At 46.5% G+C, this 7,129-nt stretch overlaps 1 pseudogene; it reads right to left on the bottom strand.

The window, feature by feature from the left end:
• Nucleotides 1-5,776: 5,776 nt before the first annotated feature.
• On the bottom strand, nucleotides 5,777-6,854 carry LOC147095407 (uncharacterized; annotated as a pseudogene).
• Nucleotides 6,855-7,129: the final 275 nt, after the last annotated feature.

Here is a 7,129-nt window from a genome sequence, read left to right as displayed (position 1 = left end):
CGTGGGATGAGAGCGCGTAGGATGCTTTGAAGGTCTCGACCGAAGGTCTTGATCAATCTGTTGAGTTGGCGGGTGTGTTCTTTGCTCGGATCTGCGGGTAACTGTCTGTAGTGTTCCTGGTTGTCCAGTTGTCGGTATGCTCCTTTGCAATAGTCCGTTCTGTTCTGTATGATGATGGCTCCTCCTTTGTCTTCTGGTTTGATGACGATTTTATGGTTGGTCCTGAGAGCGTGGATGGCGTTGCGTTGTGCTCGAGTGACATTCTGGACTGTCTTGTGTGTGTGGCTGATGAATCTGGCATTGATGCATCTCCTGACAGCTTGAGAATACATGTCAAGCTGAGGGCAGCGACCCTCTGGAGGGGTCCAATTTGACTCTATTTTCTTTGGCTGCTGCACTGCAGATCCCTCTGTCTGCTGTTTTGGATCATTGGTTCTCTTTTGGGTTCGCTGCTGACATCATGGGATTTGTGGAAGAATTCCCGGAGCCTCATTCTCCTGACAAATTACTCTGCATCTGCCGCAAGACTGATGGGGTCCATTTTGCTGGTGGGGCAGAAATTGAGCCCTCGGCTGAGAACTTCAATTGCGTCTGGTTGAAGGGTGTGTTCAGATAAGTTGACAATGGACTTCCCTGTGGTTTCAACCGTGGTACCGTGGGATGCTTGGTTGCTGCTGGTGGTGGTGTCAAGTTCCTGTTCTTGCTATGCATGTAGGCAGCATAGTTCCATTGCCCCGTCTGTTTGGCGGTGTCTCATAGCAGTTCTGCTGTGTCCTGAGCACAGGCTGAGAACATGGACTCTATCTCGGTTTTGAGGTTGCGGCGTCTGCTGTAGAGCTGGCGTACGAGATGGTTGAGGAGTGTGCGAGAGGTACGATGGCAGAGTCTCTCAGCATAGTCTGTGTTGTAGACCGACTTGAGTGGGTTCGTGATCTGCAGTCCTGTCGGGATCTTGTCTGCTTTCTTGCATCTCTGTAGAAACTTGATGTCTGTGTTGATATGCGCAATCTTCTTGGAGATCCTCTCCACATTGAGCCAGCATCTCCACATTGAGCCAGCAGTTTGTGGTGTCGGTAGTAGCCATGGTGTGGCGATGCTGGTGTTGGACTGGGGTGGAAAAATATAAGAAGTCACACAACACCAGGTTATAATCCAGCAGTTTTATTTGAAATCACAAGCTGTCAGAGCGCTGCTCCTTCATCAGGTGAAGTGGAGAGATGCCTATAGACACAGATTATATAGTCAGAGAATAATGCCAGATGGTTACAGGTAATCTTTCTAACTGCCATTTATCACACCTCAGCAGAGAGATGATCACAGCCATCAAAGGTGTGAATGGTGTCCAAACAAGTCAGTCAGGAAAACATTACATCAAAGAACAATGAGGTGGGGTCACAAGGGGTAAAATGTTGCAGTTGCTGGGGTCTATATGAAACACAAAACAGACAAAAAACATTTTCTTTGCTGGGAATCACAGCAGGTCCAGCTGCATCTGTGTAGAGAGAACAAGCCAACGATGACTCGAGTCTAAATGACCCTACTTCAGGTGGGGTTACATGTAGCGTGACATAAACCCAAGATCCCGGTTGAGGCCGTCCTCATGAGTGCGGAACTTGGCTATCAGTTTCTGCTCTATGATTTTTCGTTGTTGTGTGTCTCGAAGGCCGCCTTGGAGAATGCTTACCCGAAGATCGGAGGCTGAATGTCCTTGACTGCTGAAGTGTTCCCCGACTGGGAGGGAACACTCCTGCCTGGTGATTGTTGTGCACTGTCCGTTCATCCATTGTCGCAGTGCCTGCATGGTCTCGCCGATGTACCATGCTCCGGGGCATCTTTTCGTACAATGTATGAGGTAGACAATGTTGGCCGAGTCACATGAGTATGTACCATGTACCCGGTGGATGGTGTCCTCATGTGTGATGAAGGTATCTGTGTTGATGATCTGGCATGTCTTGCAGAGGTTGCAGTGGCAGGGTTGTGTGGTGTCGTGGTCGCTGTTTTGCTGAAAGCTGGGTAATTTGCTGTGAATGATGGTCTGTTTGAGGTTGGGCGGCTGTTTGAAGGTGAGGTGAGGTGTTCATTGTCGTCGATGACATGTTGAAGGCTGCGAAGAACATGGCATAGTTTCTCCGCTCCGGGGAAGTACTGGACGACGAAGGGTACACTGCTGGTTGTGCCCCATGTTTTTCTTCTGAGGAGGTCTGTGCGAATTTTTGCAGTGGTCCGTCGGAACTGTTGATCAACGAATCGAACGTCATATCCCATTCTTACAAGGGCGTCTTTCAGCGTCTGTAGGTGTACATCGCATTCCTCCTCGTCTGAGCAGACCCCGTGTATTTGCAGTGCTTGTCCATAGGCGATGGCTTCTTTAACGTGGTTAGGGTGGAAGCTGGAGAAGTGGTGCATCCTGAGGTTGTCCGTGGGCTTGCGGTAGTGTGAAGTGCTGAGGTTTCCATCTTTGATGGAGATTCGTGTGTCCAAGAATGAAACCGATTCTGAGGAGTAGTCCATGGTGAGTTTGATGGTGGAATGGAACTTGTTGATGTTATTGTGTAGCATTTTCAGTGATTCATCGCCGTGGGTCCATAGGTAGAACATATCGTCGATGTATCTGGTGTATAGCGTTGGTTGGTGGTCCTGTGCAGCGAAGAAGTCTTGCTCGAACTTGTGCATGAAAATGTTGGCGTATTGGGGTGTTAATTGGGCCCCCATGTCTGTTCCGTGTGTTTGGGTAAAGAACTGGTTGTCGAAGGTGAAGACAATGTGGTCAAGGAAGACAGGGATGTGTTGTAGGATGGCGTCTGGAGATTGGCTGTTGTTGGTGTTGAGTACTGAAGCTGTCTCATTGATGCCATCATCGAATTGGGCAGGGCTGCCTTGAAGATGAGTTCATTGAGTGTATTAGGGATGGGTTTTTTGAGCAGTATGTAACTGAACCGACCAGGGGGCAAGCAACCTTAGATCTGGTCCTGTGTAACGAGACAGGATTAATTAAAAATGTCCTAGTAAAGGATCCCCTTGGAATGAGTGACCATAACATGGTTGAATTCCATATTCAATTAGAGAGTGAGAAGGTTGGATCTCAAACAAGCGTGCTAAGCTTGAATAAAGGAGACTATGAAGGTATGAGAGCGGAATTGAGTAGAGTTGATTGGGAAAATAGATTAAAGGGTAAGACGATACACGATCAGTGGTGTACATTTAAGGAGTTATTTTACAACTTCCAAAAAAATATATTCCACTGAGAAGAAAAGGGTGTAAAAGAAAAAAGCCATCCGTGGCTAAGTAAAGAAATTAAGGATAGTATTCGACTAAAAACAAGGGCATATAAGGTAGCCAAATCTAATGGGAGGATAGAGGATTGGGAAAACTTTAAATGACAGCAAAAAAATAACAAAAAGATTGATTAAGAAAGGGAAGATAGATTATGAAAGTAAATTAGAAAAATTTTAAAAACAGATAGTAAGAGTTTTTACAGTTATATAAAAAGAAAAAGGGTGGCTAAAGTAAATGTTGGTCCCTTAGAGGATGAGACCGGCAAATTAATGGTGGGAAATATGGAGATGGCAAAAACACTGAATGAATACTTTGTATCAGTCTTTACAGTAGAGGGCACTAAGAATATCCCAACACTGGACAAACAGGGGGCTATGGGGGGGGGAGGAGCTAAACACGATCAAAATCACTAAGGAAGTGGTACTCGGTAAAATAATGGGACTCAAGGCGGATAAATCACCTGGACCGGATGGCTTACATCCTAGGGTATTGAGGGAAGTGCTGGTCGGGATTTTGGATGCATTGGTAATAATTTTCCAAAACTCCCTGGACACGGCAAAGTTCCCGGCAGACTGGAAAACTGCTAATGTAACACACTTATTTAAAAAGGGCAGTAGACAGAAGGCTGGAAATTATAGACCGGTTAGCCTAATATCTGTGGTAGGTAAAATTTTGGAGTCCATTATTAAGGAGACAGTAACAGGACATTTGGATAATCATAATTTAATAGGACAAAGTCAGCATGGTTTTATGAAGGGGAAGTCATGTTTGACAAATTTGCTGGAGTTCTTTGAGGAAGTAACATATAGGGTGGATAAAGGGGAACCAGTGGACGTAGTGTATTTAGACTTCCAAAAGGCATTTGATAAGGTGCCACACAAAAGATTATTGCTTAAGGTAAGAAATCACGGGATTGGGGGTATTATTCTGGCATTGATAGAGGATTGGCTATATATCAGAAGGCAGAGAGTTGGGATAAATGGTTCATTCTCAGACTGGCAATCAGTAACTAGTGGTGTTCCGCAGGGGTCAGTGCTGGGTCCCCAACTCTTTACAATCTGTATTAACGATTTGGAGGAGGGGACCAAATTTAACATATCAAAGTTTGCAGATGACACTAAGATGGGGGGGGAAGTAGTGAGTGAGGAGGACATAAAAAACCTGCAAGGGTACATAGACAGGCTAAGTAAGTGGGCAGAGATTTGGCAGATGGAATACAATACTGGAAAGTGTGAGGTTATGCACTTTGGCAGGAAAAATCGTAGAGCAAGTTATTATCTTAATGGCAAGAAACTGGAAAGTAGTGAAGTGCAAAGGGATCTGGGGGTCCTGGTGCACGAAACTCAAAAGGTTAGTATGCAGGTGCAGCAAGTGATTAAGAAGGCCAATGGAATGTTGGCTTTCATTGCTAGGGGGATAGAATATAAAAATAGGGAGGTATTGCTTCAGTTGTACAAGGTATTGGTGAGACTGCACCTGGAATACTGCATACAGTTTTGGTGTCCATACTTAAGAAAAGACATACTTGCTCTCGAGTCAGTACAAAGAAGGTTCACTCGGTTAATCCCGGGGATGAGGGGATGGACGTATGAGGAGAGGTTGAGTAGATTGGGTCTCTACTCATTGGAGTTCAGAAGAATGAGATGCGATCTTATTGAAACATATAAGATTGTGAAGGGTTTGGATCGGGTGGATGCGGGGAGGATGTTCCCGATGATGGGTGAAACTAGAACTAGGAGGCATAGTCTTAGAATAAGGGGTTGCTCTTTCAAAACTGAGATGAGGAGGAGCAACTTCACTCAGAGGGTGGTAGGTCCATGGAATATGCTGCCCCAAAAAGCTGTAGAAGCTACATCATTACATAAATTTAAAACAGAAATAGACAGTTTCCTAGAAGTAAAGGGAATTAAGGGTTACGGGGAGCAGGCAGGAATTTGGACATGAGTCCAGTTTCGGATCGGTCATGGCCCTGTGGGTAGCGGAGCGGGCCCAGGGGCCATGTAGCCTGCTCCTAGTTCTTGTGTCTAATTCTGTTAGATTCAGGAGATTGTTCTGTGATAGTAGATTGGCGGTTAGGATCAGATCAGCTATGATCTTATTGAATGGCGGAGCAGGCTCGTGGGGCCGATTGGCCTACTCCTGCTCCTATTTCTTATGTTCTTATGTTCTAATGTTCTTATGTGGGGGATACTGGCGTAGAGTGTCGAGACGTCCATCGTGGCGAGGAGTGCTCCTGGTTCAACTGGTCCATGGGTGCTGAGTTTCTGTAAGAAGTCTGTAGTGTCACGACAGAAGCTGGGGGTTCCCTGTACGATGGGTTTCAGGATGCCCTCGATGTATCCAGAGAGATTCTCACACAGGGTTCCGTTGCCTGATACGTTAGGACGTACGGGTGTGTTGGCTTTGTGTACCTTTGGGAGGCAGTAGAAGTCTCCCATGCGGGGAGTACGTGGGATGAGAGCACGTAGAATGCTTTGAAGGTCTGGATCGAAGGTCTTGATCAGTCTGTTGAGTTGGCGGGTGTGTTCTTTGGTCGGATCTGCGGGTAACTGTCTGTAGTGTTCCTGGCTGTCCAGTTGTCGGTATGCTTCTTTGCAATAATCTGTTCTGTTCTGTATGACGATGGCCCCTCCTTTGTCTACTGGTTTGAAGACGATATTGCCTTTGGTCTTGAGAGCGTGGATGGCGTTGCGTTGTGCTCGGGTGACATTCTGGACTGTCTTGTGAGTGCGGCTGATGAATCTGGCGTTGATGCATCTTCTGACAGCTTGAGCATACACGTCAAGCTTAGGGCAGTGACCCTCTGGAGGGGTCCAATTTGACACTGTTTTATTCGGTTGCTGCACTGCGGATCCCTCTGTCTGCTGTTCTGGATCATTGGTTGTCTCATTGGGTTCGCTGCTGACATCTTGGGATTTGTGGAAGAATTCCCGGAGCCTCATTCTCCTGATGAATTCCTCTGTGTCTGCCGTGTGACCGATGGGGTCCATTTTGGTGGTGGGGCAGAAATTGAGCCCTCGGCTGACAACTTCAATTTCGGCTGGTTGAAGGGTGTAATCGGACAAGGTTACGATGGACTTCCCTATGGTTTCAACCGTGGTACCGTGGGAGGCTTAGTTGCTGCTGGTGGTGATGCTGAGTTTCTCAAGCTTCCTGTTCTTGGTGTGCATGTAGGCAGTGTAGTTCCGTTGCCTCGTCTGTTTGGCGGTGTCTCTTAGCTGGTCTGCTATGTCCTGAGCACAGGCTGAGAGCATGGACTCTATCTCGGTTGTGAGGTTGCGGCGTCTGCTAAATAGCTGGTGTATGAGATGGTTGAGGAATGTGTGAGAGGTACGATGGCAGAGTCTCTCAGCATAGTCTGTGTTGTAGGTCGACATGAGAGGGTTCGTGATCTGTTGTCCTGTCGGGATCTTGTCTGCTTTCTTGCATCTCTGTAGAAACTTGATGTCTGTGTCGATATGTGCGATCTTCTTAGAGATCCTCTCCACTTTGAGCTGGCAGTTTGTGGTGTTGATAGTAGCCATGGTGTGGAGATGCCAGTGTTGGACTGGGGTGGACAAATGTAAGAAGTCACACAACACCAGGTTATAGTCCAACAGTTTTATTTGAAATCACAAGCTTTCGGAGCGCTGCTCCTTCGTCAGGTGAAGTGGATAGATGCATATAGACACAGCATATATAGTCAGAGAATAATGCCAGATGATTACAGGTAATCTTACTAAATGCCATTTATCACACCTCAGCAGAGAGATAATCACAGCAATCAAAGGTGTGAATGGTGTCCAAACAGGTCAGTCAGGAAAACATCACATCAAAGAAGAATGAGGTCGGGTTACAAGGGGTAAAATGTTGC

This window comes from Somniosus microcephalus, unplaced genomic scaffold (assembly GCF_052327205.1).
Source record: "Somniosus microcephalus isolate GS21.2 unplaced genomic scaffold, FLI_Smic_1.0 unresolved_chr1, whole genome shotgun sequence".
NCBI lineage: Eukaryota > Metazoa > Chordata > Chondrichthyes > Squaliformes > Somniosidae > Somniosus > Somniosus microcephalus.
Note: the sequence above shows the minus strand (reverse complement) of the source record. Positions and strands in the feature narration are given on the sequence as shown.